A 26,350-nucleotide genomic window follows, 5' to 3' on the forward strand; every position below is an offset into this window, starting at 1 on the left:
CCAAAAAAAAATTTTTTTATGCTACATATGTTTGGTAAAAAAAATCGCAAAAAGCTTATTTTGATTGGTTTGCGCAATAGTTATCGCTTTTACTTACTATGGGAAAGATTTTTGTCATTTTTGTTGTTTTTTTTTTTAACGAGTAATGGCGGCGATCTGCGATTATTTTTGCGGTACTGCGATATTGCGTCGGACAGATCGGACCCTTGACTGACATTTTTGACACTTTTGGGGTTACCAGTGACATTACTACAGTAATCAGTGCTATACATATGCACTGTTACTGTAAAAATGACACTGGCAGCGAAGGAGTTAACTGTATTGGAGAGGGAGGGGTTAAGTGTGACCTAGGGGCGTGTTTCTAACTGTGATTGGCTGTGGCTTGATGTGTAAGAACAGAGATCAACGGTCCTAAATAGTAGAACCGTCTGATCTCCATTCTTACACGGGAGAATGACAGGCGGCTTTGTTTACATTAGCCGCCTGCCTTTCTCCCGCTCTAACAGATGATCGTGTGTGCCCGGCGGACATCGGGTCCGCCGGGCACACGCGCGGGGGGGTCCGTGACCGCGCCTCCGGCGGCGTGCACTCGCTCCCTAGAGCCTCACAGGCTAGCGACGTAGCCCTCTGTCGCTTTGCCTGTGAGGGGCTGACTGCCGACGTAAATAGTCGTGCGGCGCTTGGCAAGCGGTTAAAGGTTTCCTGGGGGGGGGTGCATTGGCAAAATGCCTACAAATTGTATACAAGCCGGTGTGTGGATGAAGGCTGCTTTTTAGTTACACAGGTTTTCATTGTGCACCATTGCAGCCTTATAGCGGCCGGAGTCCTAACGACCAATGGCATCATCCATTGATAAGGAGGATGTCAGTCGCCTGCATAGCATCCTTGTTTGCCCCTCCCCTGCCCCTGTCTATCAGTGCTGCAGTCACATTAGCTGAGTGATGGAGAAAAACTGAGGGACAAGAGAAACATCAGACTACTAGTCAGTACTAGTGTGTAAACATGTATTTGCTTTGGAATAATAAATCCCCTCTAACGTTAGGTGTCCTACTTGGATTTGTGGATGTTGCTGCATTACATAAAGCTCTATAGTTTTTACATTTCAGAATGGCGTGCCTCGAGATTGTCCATAATTTATAGGGTACCGTGACTGAAAAAAGGTTGAGAAACACTGACCTACAATACCATTTGTTGGAATATAAAATGCTATACAGTCTACTCACAAAGCCAGCTGGGTATGGGGCTTATATACACAAAGCGAAGCAAGCTTCAACAATGGGCTCCAACCACAACACATTCTGACTTTTAACATGGTTTTAATATGTAAGATTTAAAATGGCAGTAAACACCGCCTACAGGAACTTTACCCATAACAAGTTGATAAAAAATAATGTTTTTTAGGAAGGAACATCCTTTCCACATCAATAATTATGCCACCAAAATGATTGTGTGCTGTAACTTGCCTTCAGCGTTGCTCCTGTTTCTTCTTGATGGAGGCTGCCATTTTGCTGAAGCCCAGAGCCCCTGAACAGCAGTAAATTATAAAGCGAAATGAAACCCAGAACTTTAATGGTTTAACCACTTTACCACCGGAGGATTTTGCTGTCTTCCGTCCAGACCACTTTTTGTGCTTCGGCACTGTGCGACTTTAACTGACAATTGTGCGGTCATGCAATGTGGTACCCAAACAAAATTTACGTCCTTTTTTTCCCACAAACAGAGCTTTCTTTTGGTGGTATTTGCTCACCTCTGCGCTTTTTATTTTTTGCGATATTAATAAAAAAAGAGCGAAAATTTTGCAAAAAAATGACATTTTCAACTTTGTCTTTTAAAAAATATCCAATATACTCAATTTATGTCATTTTTTTTGGCCAAAATATATTTAGCTAAATGTCTTTGACAAAAAAAAATCCAATGAGCGTATTTTTATTGGTTTGCGCAAAAGTTATAGCGTCTACAAACTATGGTGTAAATACTGAAATTTTACGCAGCTTTAATTTCTGACTGCCTATCTCAATTCATGAAGTGCTAAAATGGCAGGGCAGTACAAAACCCCCCCAAATTACCACTTTTTGGAAAGTAGACATCCTAAGGAATGTTCTGAGAGGCATGTTGAGCTCATTGAATATTTAAATTTTTTTAGTCACAAGTGTTTGAAAAATGACTAAAAAAAAAAAAATTTTTTTTTTTAACACAAAGTTGTCACTAAAAGATAAATTTCTCACACATGCCATGGGTATATGTGTAATTACACCCCAAAATATATTCTGCTGCTTCTCCTGAGTACAGGGATACCACATATGTGAGACTTTTTGGGAGCCTAGCTGTGTACGGGACCCCGAAAATCAATCTCCATCTTTAGGTTTTCTAATGGCGTAAATTTTTGATTTTACTCCTCACTACCCATCACAGTTTCGGAGGCCCTGAAATTTCAAGATAGCACAAAACCCCCCAAATGACCCCATTTTGCAAAGTAGACACCCCAAGCTATTTGCTGAGAGGCATGGTGAGTCCATGGAATATTTTATATTTTGCCACAAGTTCTGGGAAATATATTATTATTATTTTTTTTTTTGTTTTTTTACACAAAGTTGTCACTAAATGATATATTGCACACACATGCCATGGGTATATGTGAAATGACACCCCAAAATACATTCTGCTGCTTCTCCTGAGTACAGGGATACCACATGTGTGAGACTTTTTTGCAGTCTAGCCGAGTACAGGTCCTCGAAAGCCAACCCCCACTTTCAGGCTTTCCAAGGGCGTAAATTGTTGATTTCACTCCTGACTACCTATCACAGTTTCGGAGGCCATGAAATGCCAAGACAGCACAACCCCCCCCCCCCCCCCAAATGACCCCTTTTCGGAAAGTAGACACCCTAAGCTATTTGCAGAGAGGCATGTTGAGTGTTTTGCAGATCTCACTTTTTGTCACAAAGTTTTGGAAATTGAAAAAAGAGGAAAAAAATGCATTTTCCTGTTTTTTCTTCATTTTCCAAAAACAATGAGAGATGCAAAATACTCACCATGCCTCTCAGCAAATAGATTGGAGTGTCTACTTTGCAAAATGGGGTCATTTGGGGGGGTTTTGTGCCATCTTGGCGTTTCATGGCCTTCAAAAGTGTGATAGGTAGTAAGGAGTGAGATCAACAATTTACGCCCTTAGAAAGCCTGAAGGTGGGGAGTGGATTTCCGGGTCCTGTACGCGGCTGGACTGCAAAAAAGTCTCACACATGGGGTATCCTTGTACTCAGGAGAAGCAGCAGAATGTATTTTGGGGTGTCATTTCACATATACCCATGGCATGTGTGAGCATTATATCATTTACTGACAACTTTGTGTAAAAAAAATAATAATTTTCCTGAAACTTGTGGCAAAATATAAAATATTCCATGGACTCATCATGCCTCTCATCTAATAGCTTGGAGTGTCTACTTTGCAAAATGGGGTCATTTGGGGGGGTTTTGTGCCATTTTGGCATTTCATGGCCTTCAAAAGTGTGATAGGTAGTAAGGAGTGAGATCAACAATTTACGCCCTTAGAAAGCCAGAAGGTGCGGATTGGTTTTCCGGGTCCTGTACGCGGCTAGACTGACAAAAAGTCTCACACATGGGGTATCCCTGTACTCAGGAGAAGCAGCAGAATGTATTTTGGGGTGTCATTTCACATATACCCATGGCATGCGTGAGCAATATATTATTTAGTGACAACTTTGTGTAAAAAAAAAAAAAAAAAACAAATTGTCATTTTCCTGAAACCTAGGGCAAAATATAAAATACTCCATGGACTCAATATGCCTCTCAGCAAATAGCTTTGGGTGTCTACTTTCCAAAAAGGGGTAATTTGGGGGGTGTTTGAACAGTCCTGGCATTTTATGCTCAATTTTAGCAACACATCACCCACTCTTCTAACCACTTGAAAACCAAGCCTTTTCTGTGAGTTTTTGTTTACATGAAAAAATATTTTTTTTTCACAAGAAAATTACTTTGAACCCCCAAACATTATATATTTTTTTTTAAAGCAGAGGCCCTACAGAACAAAATGGTGGATGTTGCAATTTTTTTTGTTACACGGTATTTGCGCACACATTTTCCAAACGCAATTTTTGCGTAAAAAATACACTTTTTTTATATTTAATGCAGAAATACACTATATAATTCCAAATTGTTTGGTAAAATTTAAAAGATGATCTTATGCCGAGTTCATAAACACCTAACATGACATGCTTTAAAAATTGCGCACGCCCGTGCCGCGGCAACAAACTACGTACGGTTTTAAAAGCCTTTATAAGTCTTTACAGGTTACCACTTTGGACTTACAGAGGAGGTCTACCACAAGAATTACTGCCCTCGACCTGGCATTCACGGCGATACCTCACATGCATGCTGAAATTGTGGTTTACATATGACACTAGACCAACGCTTGTGCGCGCATTTGCGCGCAAGCACGGGGGGACAGGGGGGCTTGATTTTTTTTTTTTCTTTTTATTTTTTAATTTGCTTTCTTATGTTATTTTGACACCTTTTCTTTCATTTTTTTTTTTCTTTAATCATTTTTATTGTTATCACGGTGAATTTAAATTTCCTCTGTGATAGCAATCTGTAGTGACAGGTACTCTTTTTAAAAAAAATTGGGGTCTTTTAGACTCTAGATCTTTCCTCTGACCTTAACGCATCTGACCATACCAAAATTGGTGTGATAAAATACTTTCCCAATTTCCCAATGGCGCTGTTTATTTCTGGCGAAACAGAAGTCATGAAATGCTCGTAGCCTCCGGCATCTTAGGCCATAGAGATGATTGGAGCCATTCTCATCTCCAATCAGCTCTATGGTTAGATAACTGAACCACCGGCTGCACTCTCGGGTTAACCGGTGGGACAGGAGAGCCCAAGAAAAACCGTGGAAGGCAGCGGAAGGCGGCAGGAGGGGGGGGAGTCCCCTCCCACTGCATGTAAAAGCAGTCTAGCGGCCAATTATCCGCTAGGATTGCTTTTACATGTAAGCCGACCGCTTGCTGTAAAAAACAATACCAAGATGATGCCTAAATCTGCAGGCATCATCCTGGTATAACCACTCAAAGTCCAGCAACGTACCAGTACATTGCTGGTCTTTGTTTGGCATCTAGTTTTTTTTTTTTTTTCATGCAGCCTGTGGGCTGAACGAAAAAAAAGAGAACCTATCAGAAATCAGCACAGGAATAATGCGTAGTATTACTCATCATTAACCGCCCAAACAACCACCCACTGAATTTAATGATGGGTATACACGACACTATCCACGTATACCAAAATAGGATTTTAACTGCAGTGCTGAAATCAGAAAATCACCACAGCTGCTATCAGCAAAGGTATACATATATGCTGAGCGCAAACGCTGTTTGTGTCAGAATATATAAAATCAATGCGTGGTAGCCGACGAGTACCTGCAAGAGAAACAGGTCACAAAAGAATGAAAAAAAAAAGTACATTAAAAAAAGTACATTAGGAAGAGTAGGACATATAAAATGACTGACACAACAAAAATTTTTGGATTCTCATCATTAACCGCCCAAACAACCACCCACTGAATTTAATGATGGGTATACACGGCACTATCCACGTATACCAAAATAAGATTTTAACTGCAGTGCTGAAATCAGAAAATCACCACAGCTGCTATCAGCAAAGGTATCCATATATGCTGAGCGCAAACACTGTTTGTGTCAGAATATATGAAATCAATGCATGGTAGCCGACGAGTACCTGCAAGAGAAACAGGTCACAAAAGAATGAAAAACATACAAAGGACATTAAAAGTACATAGGAAGTGCAGAAGAACATAAAAAATGACTGAGACGACAACTATTTTTGGCTTTTATGTTTTTTTTTTTTTTCTTCAAACGTCGAGTTCCAGGTTCCAGGTTCGGGTCTCTCAAAATGACGATAGCCATCAAACATCTTTTGAGACCCTGTGTAAATGTGCCCTAAACTGTGCCGTGCTGTACCCTACACTAATAATCCACTAGTGTGTGGTAGCGACGGAAACAGTCACCGTTGCAAAGACCAGGTTGGTCAGGACAGTCGGGACAATAATTCCGGGTGTCACGCCTAAATCCGCGCTTGCTGCAGACACGGCATCTTTTTTGGGGGTATCGTTTGGTAGGGGTACTCGGGAGGTATTGCGGAAAATGCCTCTCATGCAGCCGGCTCACTGCATCTGGTTGGGGAAGTTGGGCAGGAGCACCAGCTGGATACAGGAGGGCTCTGATTATCTCTTCTTGGAATTGAAAGAAGGATAATGTTCCAGCAGACGCTTTGTATAAGACAAAAGCGTTGTAAACAGCCAACTGAAATAGGTATACAGACACTTTTTTGTACCAGCATCTGGCCTTACGGGCAATTAAGTACGGTCCCATCATCTGGTCGTTGAAGTCCACCCCTCCCATTTTCCGGTTATAGTCGTGGACACAGAGGGGTTTCTCAACAACAACACCGGTGACCGTAGTAATTTGGACTGCCGTGTCTGGGTGAATGGAGGACAGCACGTAAACGTTTCGTTTGTCCCTCCACTTCACTGCAAGCAATTCATCGCACCTCAAGCAGGCTCTCTCCCCCGAGCTCAGTGGGGCATTCACTAGCTGTTGGGGGAAGCCCCGGCGAATAGATCGCACGGTGCCACAAGCGCCAATTTGCAATTGATAGAGGTGTCTAAAAAGTGGCACGCTTGAATAGAAATTGTCCACGTACAAGTGGTACCCCTTTCCGAATAAGGGTGACACCAAGTCCCAAACTATCTTGCCGCTTCTCCCTATGTAGTCTGGGTAATCGGGGGGCTCCACAGTGCTATCTTTTCCCTCGTAGACACGGAAATTAACTGTATAGCTTGTGGCCCTGTCACAGAGCTTATACAACTTGACCCCGTATCTGGCACGCTTGCTGGGGAGGTACTGTTTGATAGCAAGGCGACCAGTAAACTTAATCAGGGACTCGTCAACGCAGACATTTTGTTGGGGGGTAAACAAGGCTGCGAACCGCTGATTGAAGTGGTCTACGAGGGGCCGAATTTTGTGGAGCCGATCATATTCAGGGTCTCCCCGAGGACGACAGAGTTCATTGTCGTTAAAATGCATGAACCGAAATATTTGTTCGTATCGAGCCCTGGACATAGCAGCAGAGAACACGTGCATTTGATGAATTGGGTCAGTGGACCAATATAACCGCAATTCATTCTTTCTTGTAATGCCCGTGTTGAAGGAAAGGCCCAGATAGGTTTTAAACTCCTGAATCGTAATAGGATTCCAGGCAAATGGTCTGGCAAGGGGTGAATTTGGGTTGGCGGCGATGAATTGTTGAGCGTACAAATTTGATTGGTCCACAATAGATCTGAAAAGATCTTCAGTGAAAAACAGCTCAAAAAAGTTTATGGGATTAAAACCAGCTGTTTCCACTTGGATTCCGGGTTGGGCGGTGAATGGGGGAAGTACTGGCGCTGTGGAATCTGTGGGCTGCCAATTAGGAAATGCCAGCGCTTCAGGGAGGACACTATGGGCTCTACGGGCCTGTCTTCGGATACGCGGTGGCTGCGGGCCACTACTCGTGCTAGTCACCGCACCAGCTTCAACTGCACTCAGGTGACTCGCCACGTCACCAGGTGATACTGCAGTGCTGGTTGAAGGTCCAGGGTGTACTAGGCCGCTCGTGCTTGCCAGTTCACGAGAAGTGTGAGCGGCACTAGTACTGGCACTCTGCTGCATACGAGAAACTTCCAGTTCTTGCAAGTCAACAACTCCAGAATGGGGTCGGGTACGCCTGACCCTAGCAGGGACCCCTCTGTCGGAGCTATCTGTCAGGGAGCCGCTGCTGTCATCTGGTTCGTATACTGACCCTGATTCTGACAGTGAGGCTTCCCCATCGCTCTCACGTGCCGTGGTCAGCATTTCGTAGACCTCTTCACCACTGTACCAACGTTTTGTCATTTTAGTAACTAAATTTACCGGTACAGTAGTGCGACTACTAGGTAATAAAAGCACCTGGTTGTCGAGGACTTTTTGGTCGCTACAAAGAAAAACTGCTAGTGCTAACAGAGATCAGGCCTGACTCTGCTAACGCAGCGGTTTTGTGTGATGTGTTTTTTGGAAGTGTCAGTAATCTATTGATTACTACACTTGCCTGGGTAAGGTAGTCTGGGCAAGGGGGCTAAACGCAGGTGCTAGCAGGAATCAGTGCTGATTGTGCAAACACTGCGTTTGGGGAACACTAAATTATGAGGACGCTAGTATAGTTCTGATCAGATCAGATATTGATCTGTTCAAACACTATACTAGTAACGGTGGTGTGTGTGTGTTAGTGTACTTGACTCTAACTGACGCTAAGTAACGGTGGTGTAGTGGGACCCTGACGCTAACTAGCTAGCCTAAGTTGTGTCACCCGTGACGCTAATACAGTGATCGGTAATCACTGTATATAGTGAACACTGTGACAGGGAAGTGAAGGGGTTAAACTGGGGGAGATCAAGGGGTTAAACCTTTATAGAGGATAGATGGAGGGTGGCCTAAACCTATTTGGGCTTAGCGCAAGCGCAAATTAGGGTCACAAGTGACACTAAATACAGTGATCAGTAGTTATCTGATATACTGTATATATTAGTGCACTGTTTTATATGGAGTGAAGGGGTTAACTGGGGAAGATCAAGGGGTTAAAAGTTTTTTAGGGGATAGGTGGCGGGTGCCCTAACCCTATATGGGCTTAGCGCAAGCGCAAATTAGGGTCACTAGTGACACTAAATACAGTGATCAGTATTTACCTATATACTGTATTTAGTGCACAGAGTAATAGGTAGTGAAGGGGTTAACTGGGGCTGATCAAGGGGTTAAAACTTTATTAGGGGATAGGTGGCGGGTACCCTAACCCTATTTGGGCCTAACGCAGGCGCAAACTACGCTCACAAGTGACACTTATACAGTGATCAGTAAAATATCTGTATACCACTGTATATAGTGTTCACTGTGAGGGGTTTGGGGGTGATCAGGGGGTGATCAGAGGTGATGAAGGGGTTAAATGTGCCTATGTGAGGTGTGTCAGTGTAGTGTTGGTGGAACTCACGTTTTTGGTGTGTCTCTGTCTTCTCCTGGAACCGAAAGGACTCCAGGAGGGACAGTGACATCACTTCCCCTGTCTGTGTTTACATTACACAGACAGGGGACAGATTGTCATTGGTGGGGACCGATCGCCAGACACTGACCAAAAATCATTGGTCAGTATCTGGTGATTGATCGGTTCCCTACCGAATGCGATCGGTATCGGGACCCGCGGTGCGCGGGAGCGCGCTCTGGAGCCGCGATCGCGCATGACGTAATACTACGTGGCTGGACGGTATCGTGCCACACTGCCGCAGTAGTATTACCGCGCGCGGTCGTAAAGTGGTTAAGAAAAACAATAGTTACATACCTGGAATGGCGGGATTCAGTGGCGGCCCGTGCATAGGGGGCGCCAGGGCGCCGCCCCCCCTAAAAAAAGAAAAAAAAAAGACAAAATGAGCAATAAATAAAAAAAAAAAATTGCGTTCGCAAACTTCGCCGCCGCCGGCCTATGTGGAGGCTGGGGGTGGGGGGGTGGGGTTACGACCCACAAGAGGCGCCAATTGGCTGCCTTCTGGGGGCGTAACCTGGGCGCAGGGCACAGCGCTTGCACACCCCCACTTTGTGGATTCCTGGCTGTGATTGGTCCAGTCTCCAGCCTGACGTCGCAATGGGGGCGGTGCCGGTGCGTGCATCAGTCACTCACCGTCACCGCCCGGTCAGATTCCCGCCGCCGAAGACCTGGAGTCCAGTCCGGAGAAGAAGCCCGCGCTGGTCACCCGCCAGTCACCCGCCGCAGAAGAGGGAGAAGCGCCGCTCACCTTCCCGCCGCCGAACGAAGAAGAGGAGAGGGAGAAGCCGCCGTGACTCACAGGTAAGTGCACTGCTGTCAGTCGGGCACGCACGCATAGCTCTGCATTGGGGAACATCCGAACATGTATACTGGCTGCACTGGAGGCACGCATCGCATGCATAGCTCTGCATTGGGGACATGTTTACTGTCTGCACTGGAGGTACGCACGCATAGCTCTGCATTGGGGACATGTTTACTGGCTGCACTGGAGGCACGCATGCATAGCTCTGCATTGGGGACATGTTTACTGGCTGCACTGGAGGCACGCACGCATAGCTCTGCATTGGGGACATGTTTACTGGCTGCACTGGAGGCACGCATGCATAGCTCTGCATTGGGGACATGTTTACTGGCTGCACTGGAGGCACGCATGCATAGCTCTGCATTGGGGAACATGTATACTGACTGCACTGGAGGCACGCATCGCATGCATAGCTCTGCATTGGGGACATGTTTACTGGCTGCACTGGAGGCACGCATGCATAGCTCTGCATTGGGGACATGTTTACTGGCTGCACTGGAGGCACGCACGCATAGCTCTGCATTGGGGACATGTTTACTGGCTGCACTGGAGGCACGCACGCATAGCTCTGCATTGGGGGACATGTACACTGGTGGTCACTGCATTGGAGGCACGCATGCATATCTCTGCATTGGGGACATGTATACTGGCTGCACTGGAGGCACGCATGCATAGCTCTGCATTGGGGACATGTATACTGGCTGCACTGGAGGCACGCATGCATAGCTCTGCATTGGGGACATGTTTACTGGCTGCACTGGAGGCACGCACGCATAGCTCTGCATTGGGGACATGTTTACTGGCTGCACTGGAGGCACGCACGCATAGCTCTGCATTGGGGACATGTATACTGGCTGCACTGGAGGCACGCACGCAAAGCTCTGCATTGGGGACATGTATACTGGCTGCACTGGAGGCACGCACACATAGCTCTGCATTGGGGACATGTTTACTGGCTGCACTGGAGGCACGCACGCATAGCTCTGCATTGGGGACATGTATACTGGCTGCACTGGAGGCACGCACGCAAAGCTCTGCATTGGGGAACATGTATACTGACTGCACTGGAGGCACGCATCGCATGCATAGCTCTGCATTGGGGACATGTTTACTGGCTGCACTGGAGGCACGCATGCATAGCTCTGCATTGGGGACATGTATACTGGCTGCACTGGAGGCACGCATGCATAGCTCTGCATTGGGGACATGTATACTGGCTGCACTGGAGGCACGCATGCATAGCTCTGCATTGGGGAACATGTATACTGACTGCACTGGAGGCACGCACGCATAGCTCTGCATTGGGGACATGTATACTGGCTGCACTGGAGGCACGCACGCATAGCTCTGCATTGGGGACATGTATACTGGCTGCACTGGAGGCACGCACGCATAGCTCTGCATTGGGGACATGTATACTGGCTGCACTGGAGGCACGCACGCATAGCTCTGCATTGGGGACATGTATACTGGCTGCACTGGAGGCACGCATGCATAGCTCTGCATTGGGGAACATGTATACTGACTGCACTGGAGGCACGCATGCATAGCTCTGCATTGGGGACATGTATACTGGCTGCACTGGAGGCACGCATCGCATGCATAGCTCTGCATTGGGGACATGTATACTGGCTGCACTGGAGGCACGCACGCATAGCTCTGCATTGGGGACATGTATACTGGCTGCACTGGAGGCACGCACGCATAGCTCTGCATTGGGGGACATGTACACTGGTGGTCACTGCATTGGAGGCACGCATGCATATCTCTGCATTGGGGACATGTATACTGGTGGTCACTGCATTGGAGGCACGCACGCATAGCTCTGCATTGGGGACATGTATACTGGTCACTGCATTGGGGACATGTATGCTGGTCACTACATTGAAAGGGGGCATTTATACTGGTGGTCACTATATTGAAGGGGGCATGTACTGTGGGGTTTGTACTAGGGGCCTGTACTGTGGGGTTTATGCTAGAGGGCCTGTACTGTGGGGTTTGTGCTTGAGTTGTTTGTGCTTGAGAGGTTTGTGCTTGGGGGGGTCTGTACTGTGGTGTTTGTGCCACTCTCAGTCCATGTATCCCATAATAGGGTGTCTCTCACAGTATATCCCATAATAGGGCCCCCGTTCCCTATTATGGGATATACTAGTACTGAGAGACCCCTTAATATGTGATATATTGGGAGAATTGGTTCATGCAAGCAAAATACAGGGGACAAAATGGGTGGAGTCTATAAGGGGTGTGGCTTCTGAGGAATGGGAGGGGTCCAAATGGAAGGGCGGGGTCTTGCACCCCCCCCATCTTAAAACTTCACCAGCCGCCACTGGCGGGATTGGAAAATGTCATATTGGCTTGTGTCCTTAACCACTTGCCGACTGCCGTCAGTATATTTACTGCGGCAGTCAGCCCCTCACAGGCAAAGCGACGTAGTACTACGTCACTCGCCTGTGAGCCTCTAGGGGATGAGCATGCGCCGCCTGAGGCGCGGTCCCGCCCCCGCTCGTTCACGGACACCCCCGCGCGTGTGACCGGCGGACCCGATGTCCGCCGGCCACTCGCGATCGTCCGTTGCAGAGGGAGAAAGGCAGGCGGCTAAAGTAAACAAAGCCGCCTGTCATTCTCCCCTGTGTAAGAACAGAGATCATACGGTCCTGCTATATAGGATCGTATTTCTCTGTTCTTACACCACTAGCCACATCCCTTCACAGTTAGAAGCACGCCCCTAGGGACACACTTAACCCTCCTTCTCCAATAAAGTTAACCCCTTCCCTGCCAGTGTCATTTTTACAGTAACAGTGCATATGTATAGCACTGATTACTGTAGTAATGTCACTGGTACCCCCAAAAGTGTAAAAAATGTCAGTCAAGGGTCCAATCTGCCTGTCGCAATGTCGCAGTCCAGCAAAAATAATCGCAGATTGCCGCCATTACTAGTTAAAAAAAAAACAACAAAAATGACAAAAATCTTTACCTTGGCTAGTAAATGCAATAACTTTTGCGCAAACCAATCAAAATACGCTTTTTGCAATTTTTTTTACCAAACATATGTAGCAGAAAACAAATTGGCCTAAAATGTTAAAAAATTTAGATTTTTAAATTTTTTTGGGGGGAATTTCATATAAAAAAATGTGAAAAATATTGTTATTTTTGCAAAATTTTCACTCTTTTTTTGTTTATAGCGCATGATCAAAAAATCGCACAGGTGATCAAATACCACCAAAAGAAAGCTATGTTTGTGAGAAAAAAAGGACGTTAAATTCATTTAGGTACAGCATCGCATGACTGCACAATTGTCCGTTAAAGTCACGCAGTGCCGAATCGCAAAATAGGCCCTGGTCAGGAAGGGGGTAAAATCTTCCGGGGCTTAAGTGGTTAAAGCGGAGTTCCGCCCCCCTTAAAAAAATGTAAAGTCAGCAGCTACAAATACTGTAGCTGCAGACTTTTAAATAGTAGAACTTACCTGTCCAGGGAGCCCGCGATGTTGGCAACCAAAGCCAATTTATGTATCGGCTCTCGGGTGCCGCCGCCGCCATCTAGAGTAAGGGAACCCGGCAGTGAAGCCTTTCAGCTTCACTGCTGGTTCCCTACTGCACATGCGCAAAGCAGGAGGAAAAAGGAGGGAGCCGAGCTTCCGAGGGACAGCGCCGCTGGGCTGTCTCCCAGGAAGTGGGGAAGGTACCTGTCAAAAACCTGTACCCGTTCCCCCGTCCCCCCTGAAAGGTGCCAAATGGGGCACCAGAGGGGGGAGGAAGCAGATCAGCAGAGTTCCACTTTTGAGTGGAATCCTGCTTTAACCAGAATGTCAAACCATCAAATGGCTAGTATCATAACTGATCGCATGCAGCACCATTGCAGTTGTAGATCAAACAGAAGCAACTTCCTTGGCTGTAAAGGATAGCGAAGTTTAATTCCACTTTAGGACTGTCAGCAGATCGGCCTCTATAAACTCAGTAGTGCTTAAAAATAGAGAGCAACTGAGCATGTGCAGAGCCGGATGAGACAGTGTATTACTGGATTTTAAACAATAGACACATTTGTAATGTTTTACATAGATATACCTACATAAGGGGTCAGCCTGAAGTGATATAGCAGGACTTAATTTTATGACTAGAGTTCCACTTTAAAATAAAGCTTACCTGTATGTATAAACGTGCACTGTTTAGGAGATGTTCTCTGTTTGTGCAGCCGATGACATCTCTGGCACATACTCTCTGAAGGGGCAGCATACACTCTGAAGGAATTAGTAAGTGCACAACCTAAGATCCGCACAGCGGGACTCCATTCTGTTACAGGTAGGGATGGAACAGGGGTACGCTGGACTGGTGGACAGGGTGTGGGCTCAGCAGTGTCCCTAATGCAACATATATCAAGTCACAGTGTGTATTAGGATGGGACAGCACTGTCAGAGAAACTCTGCACTTATTAGGGCTCAAGATTTCAAGCCCTGAGCTACTAGCCAGGCCTTAATAGTTACTCGCCACCAGTTGCCCCACCCGAACCCTACCCTGCCCCGCCCTGCCCTTAAACACACCCTCATAAATTGTCTTATGTAATGACATTGTTAAATGTTTTATGCAGAATTAAAATACAAAAATAAATATTAACAACTTTAGCAATATTAATATAAAGCATATCAGTACCCATCAGTGCAGCCTTATCAGTGTCCATCAGTGCAGATTTATCATTACCCATCAGTGCAGCCACATCGGTGCAACATATCAGTTCTGCCTTATCAGTGCAGCCTCATCAGTGCCCACCATTTCATTGCCGCCTCAACAGTGGCCATCAGTGCAGTCTATCGGTGCCCATTAGTGCAGCCTATTAGTGCCTATCAGTGCAGCCCCATCAGTGCTGACTTATCAGTGCCACTTGATCAGTGCCCATTAGTGTAGCCTTATCACTGCTCATCAATGCAGCCTTTTAGTGCCCATCAATGCAGCCTTACAAGTGAAGCCCCATCAGTGCTGCCTTTTTAGTGCCGCATCATCAGAGCCTGCCCATCAGTGCAGCTTTATCAGTGCAGCCTCATCAGTGACCATCAATACAGCCTATCACTGCATGGAGATCACAGGAGGAGAGCCAGCCAGATGACACAGAGAGAGGAACTACCACTATGCTGTTACACAGCTTGGATCTGAAACCCTGACCACTATCAAAGTCCCGCCTCCTGGAACGACTTCTATGATAGACAGCATACTGATTGAATTTCCAAACATTGCACCAGCATGCTGTCTATTATAGGGGCCGGTCCAGGAGTTTCAGATCCAAGTTGTGTCACAGCATAGTGGAAGATCCTCTCTCTGTGTCATCTTGCCAGCTCTCCCCCCAACAGTTGGCTGATCACTTCTGGCAGAAGGGGTGCAGTCTTTTTTACAGGGCATTAGAGTGGCCCGGGGGGGTTGGTCAGGGAGGCAATTTCCCCCCTGTCTACTCTGATGCCCTGTAAAAAAAAAGGCCAGAAGCGATCAGCCAGAAAACTGTCGGCTCAATCTGCCCCTGCTCCACACTCGCCCTCAGCTTATTTACACTCGCCAAATGTGAGAAGAAATTTTGATATGGCTCATCTCTGAGTCAGGGGACTATCCCTCTGAGGAAGCCACGTGACCCTGTGACATAACGGGGAGGGGCCAATCTGTCATCACGCTGAGGCGCGCATTGTAAGAATACCGTTGTAATAGTGTCTGATTGTCTTGTACCCGCACTATGAGGACTGAATGCTTTTTACAGTTTGGTGCACTTTAAACACCAGGAAAATGTGATTGTTTTTTTACTTAGTGTTTAATAATTTGGTTGTTTTAAAAGATAAAAGCACCATGTCCAGCTTTTTCTCTGTATGATTTGGACGTATGGAGATAAGTGTAAGAGAAGGAGTGTTTTAATCTCAAGATTGCCAGCAATGGAGTGAAACAGCATAAAACAGATCCCCAGAGAGGGACAAAAGCACATATAGACCATTGGTTGGACTTATCCCCTAGGTGAGGGCACATCGGATGAGGGGATTATCAGTAATGCATGTCGATGATTGGAGCACATAGGGGTGAACACTTAGGAAGCACTCATTTGGATATGTGAACACAAGCCTGTTTTTTATGAATGACTGAGCATAAGCAAGAGAATTCATACCAAAGGACACCACTTATTGGACTGATGCATTGTTTGTTTTGGTAAATATAATTTTGCACATTGATACATGTTTAAAGAGTGTGTATAGGTGTGAGTGATCCACTTATTGAGTTTTATAGTCTTAGAGCACTCAAAAGCACAACATAGCAGTGTGCAAGTACACCAATTTTTAATATATGTTGTTCCTATCTGTATCAGGGCGCACCGTTGCCAGTCAAGATGTACCTGGGTTTTGCTTTCCCAAGGAATCTGGGGTTGAGCTGCTGAACAATCCATCTAATACAGGAGAACTGCCCATCCGAGATGATGCATTGTGCCTGCCTGCTCTCTGTACACTACAGACTTGCCGGTCACTGCACTGTTGGGACCCATAGTAGCGTTAATGCCCTCCGAGGAACTCCTGGACACTACCAGTCTTATGGATTCACTTGTCCCTGAACCTGCAGAGCCTCTGTCCCTATTACCTTGCACTTCATCTGCGGCCGTTTCCCTGAGACCACAGGAGCTGCCACAGCCTTCGGCCACTCGAAGGTTGAACCGGGTGTCCTAGAGCACCGTAATGTTTGACAGCAGCGAGGAGGAACAACCATTCTCTCCAGAGATTGTCATCTCCCTGTCTAGGGTTCTGGATTAGGCTCCAGCACAACCTGCTCCCAGGTCACTCAGTCATAAATTACTAGCTGTGACTCGCCACCCTGCGGGCGCTTACCTCCTACATAGGTCATTCTCACCTTGAAGAAAATAAAAGAATAGAAATTAAAGGAATACAAGAAAAAAAAAGAATATTAATCAATTAGAATAGAAAAGAATAGAAAATAAAATAATTGAATAGAAAAGATGAGAATAGAAAAAAAAACAATAGAATAAAATAGAAAGAATATAACCATCTTCCAAAATAAAATTAATTTGAACAGAATAAAAAATAATAAAACAGAAAACAATAGAATAGGAAAGAAAAGAATAGAATACTTTCCAAAACAATAACAATTGTGAGCTGTGCTATGGTGATATGAATAGTGATCAACAAAAGCACTGTGAAACTTTTGCTGAAAAAAGAAAATTTCCAATATGGTCATGAAACTCTTCATATAGCCCATATACCATCAAAAACACATTTATTGACTGAAACACACATACTACTGGAAGTCCTAAGTGCCGAGAGGGAATATTAACATGTGAGTGCGCACCTAGCGGGGAAAGATTGTTTTGTGAATTAATTAATAAACTACCTGCTCGATGAATTCCCCTCTGTGATCTCTTGATACATGCCGATTAACCTCCCTGGCGGTATGATTATGTCAGGAATTATGTACCAAAAGCGGTACAATTTTTTGATATTTATAATTTATCATATATATATTATAAAATATAAATATTATATTAATAATAAATATATTATAAAATATAAAATATATTATAAAATATAAATATTATAATATATATAATACATATTAATAATATAATTTATAATTTACAATTTATATTTGATATTTTTCTGATACTAAGGTGATACAGTGTAATCCTCTCAGATTACATTGTATCACCTCCTTTTTATGTGTTTGTGTTGGTGCAACATTTCAATTTCCCTCCCAGTTCCGCTCCCATGCACCATTGCTGCTGCAGGGAACGGAACTAGGAAGTCATCAGGGCGGCGGACGGCGCAGCGGGGATCTCGGTGGTGATCACAGCAATGGGAGATCATCGCTGGATCGCCAGGAGAAGGTAAGGAACCCCGCTGCAGGCTCTGCACCTCTACCCCGAGCGTGACTCGGGGATACCGATCCTAGCATGAAAAAAACACCCCGAGTCACGCTCGGGGTTACCGCTAAGGGAGTTAATCAATTTGGGATTGAATCGCTTGGAGGCAAGTAAAAGGAACCAGAACCAGTGGCACTGGAGACACCATGTCCACACTTAAGCGTTTTATGACCCACCATCTTTGGTCATACATCTCTCATGAGTGCATGGTGTGAAGGGGGGAGTGTGAGTCACCATCAAATATTGAAGCACTGGAGGCACTTTATAAGCACAAACACAAGAAGGACTTATTTTCATTATATGATGCTGAGTTGTATTGTTTAGTATGCATATCATTTTAATTATTATTCTGGATATCACACACTTGATTGGACTTTTATTATAATTTTAAAGCTGCTTTTTAGGAGGAAGGATATATGTGTTTTTGATGGTGTATATGGGCTATATGAAGAGTTGCACAACCATATTGGAAATTCTTATTTTTTTCAGCAAAAGTTTCACAGTGCCTTTGTTGATCACTTTTCATGTCATCATAGCGCAGTTCACAATTTTTATTGTTTTGGACAGTTAATATACCAGGCAAGTCATTTATCCTTTCCTAGGTGCTTTTTCTGCAGTGGGAATTATTAGTTTCAGTTTACGTTTCCTGGGTGTGGGGAGTAAAAGGCTGAATATCACAAAATAGAATAGAATAGAAACAAAACAATAGAATATAATGAAATAGTATATAGTTGTCTTTTAAAATTCGAATTTTAAAAAGAATAAATTCAAATTCAAATAGAATAAATTAGGATAGAATAGAAGAGAACGTAGAATAGAATAGAAAAAAAACACTAGAATAGAAAAAACTATTAGAAGTTTGAGTAGAATAAATTTGAATAGAATAGATTAGAATAAAATTGAAAAGAAAAGAATAGAAAACAGGAGAAAAGAATAGAATAGATAAAACAATAGAATATAACAGAAAATAATACATTAGAAAGAATAGAATTGTCTTCTGAAATTTGAATTTCAAATAGAATAAATGTGAACTTGAATAGAATAGAATAGAAAAAAGGAGAATAGAATAGAAAATAATAGAACAGAAAAGACAACAGAATAGAATAAAAAAGAAAGAATATATATCTTCTGAAATTCAAATTGAATAAATTTGAACAGAATAGATTAGAATAGAAAATAAAAGAATAGAAAAAACAATAGAAAATAATTCAATGGAATAGAATAAAATAGAAATATTATAACATCTTCCCAAATTTTAATTTCGAATAGAATAAATTCAATTTTGACTAGAATAATTAGAATAGAATAGAAAACAATAGAAAAAACAAAACAAAAGAATGATAGAATAAAATAGAAAGAATATAACCGTCTTCCCAAATTCAAATAGTATTAATTCAAATTCAAATAGAATAGATTAGACTAGAAAATAAGACAATAGAATAGAATAGAAAAGAATACAGTAGAATAGAATTAACTAGAAAGAATATAATTTTCTTCCAAAACTCAAATTTTTGAATAGAATCAATTCAAATTCCAATAGAATAGATTAGAATAGAATAGAAAAGAAAATAATGGAATAGAAAATAAGACAATACAATAGAAAAGAATAGAAAAAACAATCAATTTGAATAAATTAGAAAAAATATAACCATCTTCACATTTTTCAGAAAATAACGAATTTGAATGCCAATTTGAATTTCATTTCAATTTTTCTAATTCGAAAATGAATAAACTAACCTGGCGGGTGCGCTGTGGATCCCGGGGAGTGGTAGGGGGCTATGGGAGCGAGCCTCTTCGCTGACGAGGGCCACCCTCCACATATGGGACGGACTCAATGCGAGAGGTGACTTCTCCGCTGGGGTGTCCCCACTTGCGCCCTTGGGTGGGTTCCCTTGGTTTCCACCCGGTGCAGATGCTCGTTTTGTCCGCACCTGGGGAGAGGACGGGAAGACTTTTTGAGGCAAATTTGCACCGTCCAGACGGCTATTGTCATTGACAGCCTTACAGGATCGCTTTGGGGAATTTCCTATGTCTGCCTGGCGTTATAGACAGATTTCTGATTTCATGGCCAAGTTCCCTGCTGCGCCCCACCCGATTGATCACCTTTCCCCTTTGGAATGGTGGTTTGTCCATCCTCCGGATTTCACAACATCTGCTGTCACATATGTATAAATTGGTTCTTGGCACAGTCTCTCGCAAAGTTCCTTATTATGTTAGGGATTGGGAGAGAAAGTTGGGAGTGGAATTCTCCCCTCCGCAGTTGACTAAAATCTTACATTTGGCTCATGTCTCCTATATCAGTACCAGAATCCTCCTACAAATTTCTATCCCGCTGGTATAGGACGCCCTCTAAACTGATACGGATGTTTCCTAATTCCGATCCGCACTGCTGAAGGGGCTGTGGCCAGGAGGGTACATTCCTTCACATATGGTGGAACTGCCTGATCCTGAAACCCTTCTGGGACGCTATTCATCCCTGGATACAGAAATCGCTCCTCCTGACAGCACCCCACTTCAATACCTTTTTCATGACACCCATTCTTCCATTAAGAAATATAAACGTAGTGTTATCCCGTTCTTGCTGAATGCCGCCAAGTGCCTGATTCCGAGGCACTGGAAGCAGACCACATGTCCCACATTGGCTGAATGGAAACGGGAGGTTAATTTGGTTATGGAAGCTGAAGGGAGGGTGTTCTCCCTGCGGGGGATGCAATATCACTTCATGGACATCTGGACTGGGTGGATGTTTTACTCTGAGATTTCTGACACCTAGGGTACTCAGGGTGGACTGCTGGGGGATGAGTGGTGCTTTTCCCTAACCGGGTTCCTTCCCCGGAGATTGTCTCCGCGGGGTCCGTGCATACTCCAGGCTGACTTTCCTCTTCTTCTTTCTCTGTCCCTTTCAACTTTTGGCGACTCCGCTAGGAGCACAGCCTTCTTTCTTCTTTTCTGTCTCAGCTATGCTCTTCTGGTTAATACTTTAGTGTGTAGTACTGGTGAATGACTTAGGTTGCTGACTGTCATGTCTCCACCGGGCCACTCTGGGGGTGCTTCCCTGGGGACTGGACCCGGTTATCGGAACAGGAATTGAATGAGGTTTTTCCTCTGTTTGGCCAATGGGCACACCCTGCATGTTGTTAAAACTGTCTGATATAAACATGACTTTTGTTTTTGTGTGATATGCCACCGCAATAGCTGACTTTAATCTGTTACCTTTTTTCACTTGATGTATTGCTTGTTCTATCTACACATTTGTTTTTTGAAATTGCGAAAATAAAGATTATTTAGAAATAAATAAATAAACTAAATAAAACAAATTTCTAAAATGAAATAAATGAAACAAAATTATTTTCACAACTAATCAAAATGATCTAAACTTATTTTTTCGTTCTGCACGTCTATTTCATGTGCTTTATTGCCTGATTCCTTTGCCTGACCTCGGACTCTGCTTCTGCACATGCCTGATCTGCTTCACTTGACCCTGGCATGTGACCTGACTATTCTCCTTAATATGTGCAGTTCTTGCGCTTAGGTCTAAATTGATCTATAGGCAGAAGTCCCAAATAGTCCAATAGTTAAATCCATCATATGAGGGGTTAAGAGTCTGTGTTTTAGCTCCACCTTTCTGTTCTCCAAAACAGCGGGCACTGAATACTGTGAAGATACAAAAAGAAGAAGAGCGCTAAGGCTCAGGTGCAAAACCTTTTTTTATGTAAAAAAAAAAAATATATAAAATATATTTATATATATTTTTTAATACATAGTAAAAGGTTTTGCACCTGAGCCTGTGCGCTCTTCTTGTTTTTGTATCTGACTATATTCACCTGCCTGCCACTTATGCGTGATCTGTTTATTACAGACTCGCCTTGTCTGACCCTGCATCCTTATATTAAAGTTATTGTAAAGTCTCATTTTTTTTTCCTATAAAAATAACAAACATGTTATACTTACCTGCTCGATTGCAGAGGATTTGCACAGAGCAGCCCAGATCCTCCTCTTCTTGGGTCCCTCTTCTGTGATCCTGGCCCCTACCTCCTGTTCAGTGCCCCACAGCAAGCAGCTTGCTATGGGGGAACCTGAACCGAGTCACAGCCCCAGGGGCGTAACTACAGGGGTTGCAATTGCAACCGGGCCCCATGCATCAGGGGGCCCGTGCAGCTCCACTGTATACCTGGATAGGAGGGGCGGCGGGGGCAGCATGTAGAGAAATCACTGCCCTCCTTTTTCCTCCTGGAGGAGATCAGTTCCTCTGTATGCTGCCCCTGCCACTCCTCCTATCCAGTTCACTTGTGTTCTGCTGTCTCTGGGCCCCTGTGTGCTCCCCTGGTCCCCCCCCCCCACTGGGCCAACTGCAGAACTTGTGAAAGGGTCCCACTGCGGGACCGTAATAAAGGGCCCTGCAACCAGAGTGAAGGGCCCCAGGATCAGTGGGAGGAGCCCCAGGCTTGAAGGGAAGGGCCCCGGCCAGGGGTCCGGGGGGCCCTGCATGGTTTCTTGCATCGGGGCCCTCTAGGTTCTAGTTACGCCTCTGCACAGCCCCCTGTGTCTATTCAGTATTCAGACACAGAGTCCTGCCCCCTCTCTCCTGATTGGCTAGGTGACTTTGATCGACAGCAACGGCAGCCAACTCCTATAACCACTTGTCAACCGCCCGCCGCAGTTTAACTGTGGCAGGCTGGCTCGGCTGCACCAAACAACGTAGCCCTACGTCAGTCGCGAGCATGGTGCCGGGGGGCTAGCGTGCACCGGTGTGCTACCGCCCCCACTAGGGCGCGGGTATGCCGATCCACAGGACCAGCAGCCGCGATTGCCGCCGGGCACCCGCGATCGCTCCCCGCTGAGAGAGAAGGATGGTCAGCTGTTGTAAACACAGCTGACCGTTCTTCTCTCTGAAATGATCACAGAGTGCCTGTGATCTTTCTATATAGGATCACAGGTCTCTATGATCATTTCACAAGCCCATCCCCCATACAGTTAGAAAACACTCCCCTAGGCTCACACTTAACCCTTTTATCACAACTGTGTTCACCACTGTTCCCTGCCAATGTCATTATTACAGTAACAGCATATTTGTAGCACTGATTACTGTAGTAATGTCACTGGTCCCCCCAAAAGTGTAAAAAATATCAGCTAGGGGTCCGATCCATGCGCCGCAATTTCGCAGTCCCGCTAAAAATTGCAGATCGTCGCCATTACTAGTTAAAAAAAAATAAAAAACCAAAATAAAAATGACAAATCTTTCCCCTAGTTTGTAGACGTGATAACTTTTGCGCAAACCAAACAAAGTACGCTTATTGCGATTTTTTTTACCAAAAATATGTAGCAGAATACAAATTGGCCTAAAAAAGATGAAAATTTTAGATTTTTTTACTTTTTTTTCGGGGATGTTATATCAGAATGTGAAAAAATATTGTGTTTTTTTTTTTTTTTTCAGAATTGTTGCTCTTTTTTTTTTGTTTATAGCACAAAAAAAAAAAAAATCGCAGAGGTGATCAAATACCACCAAAAGAAAGCTCTATTTGTGGGCAGGACATCAATTTTATTTTGGTACAGTGTCGCACGACTGCGTAATTTTCCATTAAAGTAACGCAGTGCTGAATCGCAAAAAATGGCCTGGTTATTAATGGGGCAAATCCTTCCGATCCAGAACTGGTTAAGGATAGAGCTGTTGAATATGATCAGGGAATCGATGCACCCTGATGCAGCTGTTCCCGATTTTGCATCGATGCAGAGAACAGCTGCAATCGATTAGCGATGACGCCATCCCGCCACGCCCTGCCTCCCTTGGGTGACAGCACAGCATTGTTGGCTTGGAGCCGGAGCTGGATAAAAAGCCACCCCTTGTTGGGTGCTGCTGCTTTGTCCAAGAAGCCCCGCCTCCCAGCTCTGAGGTCACCCCCAGGCGCCCTTGTTTGGTGTCTTGAAGGCAGCCAGCCAGCCACGGGAGCCCCAAGCGACCCTGAAGGAAACACGTGGACACCGGACTCCAGTCCTCCTTACTCAGACTCTGTCACTGTGTTCTCAGCAGGTACCGGACTAGAACGACTCCAGTAGTACTGTTCTCTCTATGGAGGTGATGACTCTGATGATGGGGGTATGTGATGGGGGAATCTGTCTCTGGAGGGAGGGGGCTTCCGGCAATGGGGGTCTCTGTATCTCTGGGAGGATGGCTCATGACTATGAAGGACATGGCTGCCGTTTTTCTGAGGGGTGGGGGTACTGTGATGTCTCTGTGGTGGAAGCGGGTCCCTGTCTCTGTGGTGTAGGGGGGTCCGTGGTTGTGATGGGGGTCTCTGTATCCCTGGGGGAAGATGGCTGTGATGGGGGTCTCTAGCTATAGGAAGGAAATATGGCTATGATGAGGGAGGCTCTGTATCTCTGGGGGGAGATGACATGAGCCTTTTTTTTTTTTTTTCTGTAAAGGGGGGGGGGGGGGTCTCTGTATCTCAAGGGGATGGCTTTGATAGGGGTCTCTGTTTTTGTGGTGTGGGGATTACTGTGATGGGGGTCTCTGGGAAGAGGGAGTGACAGTTATGGGTAGTCTCTGTATCTCTGGGTGGGAAGAATGGATGTGATGGGGGGGGGGGGGGTCTCTCTTTTTTTTTTTTTTTTTTTTTATAATCTGCGCATTTCAGGGCAAAAAAATAAAATCTTCTGAGCAGCCCAGCACTAGTTCTTAAGAGTCAGTTTCACATTTTCATCGCTCTTACAGTGAAGAAGCCTTTCTATATATGTAGCTCTTTTTCAACAGATATAAAGAAAGGCCCTTTGTTCTCTGTATTGAACTGAAAGTGAATAACTTGAAGCCCTCCTTTTGCTTTTATGAAGAAGTAAAACTGCACTACTACAACAGTTTGATGCATAGTATTTGCTATTCTAAATAAAGACTGTTGTCTGGTGTGTTTACGGTTCAGAGAAGTGTCTTTTTTTTTTTTTTTTTTTGTTTTTTTTTCCCCGAGAGCAGATGAAAATAAAAATAGTTCTTCAATTGGAGTGCTTGAATTTTTGGATGAAACCCATGGGTAGTAATCATGATGCATCGCCGAAACGAATCGTTGACATGATAATTGTAATCAAATTGAATCACAAGACCAGAGAAGGTGCGCATCCCTAATTAAGGCAGGGCCTTGGAGCTGCAATTCAAATAACGCCTATGTTAATCTGGCCCCGAGTATCTGCTACCCATCTCTGCCAATCCGTCCATTGGCTTCCACTCAAAAAATAAAAATGGGATTTTTGACTTACCCTGAAATCCATTCGTCTGATGTTCATTACTGGACACAGCTCCTGATCTTCTTAACCACTGGGTTATACTGCCCCCTACAGAAGTAGGACACTAGGCAAAAACAAAGTCTGGCTTTGGGTATGGGTACTCTCAGAGGGTATACTCCCTCTCTGTGCTATAGGTACTCAATTTTGTTACAAGCAGTGTCAGAAGAATTACAACTGCCCAGAGGGATGGGTGCTGTATCCGTCAATGAAAATCAGAGAAATGGAGTTTACAGCAAGTCAAAAATCCCATTTTCTCTTTCATTGACGGACACCACTCCTGACCTTCTTAACCATTGGGACACCCGAAAGCAATGTTAAACATGAGGGGTGAGAACAGCTAAACAGAAACTCCCAAGGCTAACTATAGCCAACCAAGTAAACAGGAGCTTAACCAAAACAACTGGAGCTCACCTGAAGAAAGAAAGAAAAAAAAAAATACACCCACCAAGAAGACCAGGTTCTTTAAACAGCCTGCAAAAATCTTGCAGCCACAGGAAGCATCCGCAGATACGAACACATCCACTTTATAGAACTTGGTGAAAGTGTGCACCAACAACCAGGTGGTCGCCTTGTTAATCTGTGTCATTGACGCCTGAGGACAGAAAGCCCAGGAGGCACTGAGCGCCCGAGTAGAATGTACCTTGATAGGGAAGGAGGAACCTGGCCCTTGATGGAATAAACCTGAACCACAATCTGTCTGATCCATCTGGAAATAGTCGCAGAGAAAGTGGGCAACCCTGTCGGAGGCCCATCCGTGAGCACAAAAAGCAAGTCTAACTTCCTAAAAGATTACGTTGCTGCCAGGTACACCCTAATTGCCCGGGCCACATCCAAGGCATGCAAAGCAATTTCCTTTGGATGTTTTGGCCTGGGACACAGGGAAGGCAATCCAATGTCTTTATTGAAATGAAAATCAGAGACAACCTGAGGAAGGGACGATGGACAGAGGCAAAGAACCACCTTATCTCTGTGAACCACCAAGTAAGGTGGACAGGATAATCCCTCCAATTCTGACACCCTACACGCAGAGGTGGTAGCCACCAAAAAAGCCACCTTCTGAGACAGCGCAAGGAGGGGAATCTCCCGAAGATTCTCAAAAAGGAGGCTTCTGGAAGACAAAGCACCAAACTGAGGTCCCAAGGTGGCAACAGAGACCGCACTGAAGGGGTCAAGTGCCTAACTCCCTGAAGAAAAGTACATACCAAGGAGTATGTGGACAAGGGCCGGTGAAAGAAGGCCAACACCTGACCCTTGATAGTAC

Source organism: Pelophylax lessonae, assembly GCF_965119305.1.
Source record: "Pelophylax lessonae genome assembly, chromosome: 4".
Lineage (NCBI taxonomy): Eukaryota > Metazoa > Chordata > Amphibia > Anura > Ranidae > Pelophylax > Pelophylax lessonae.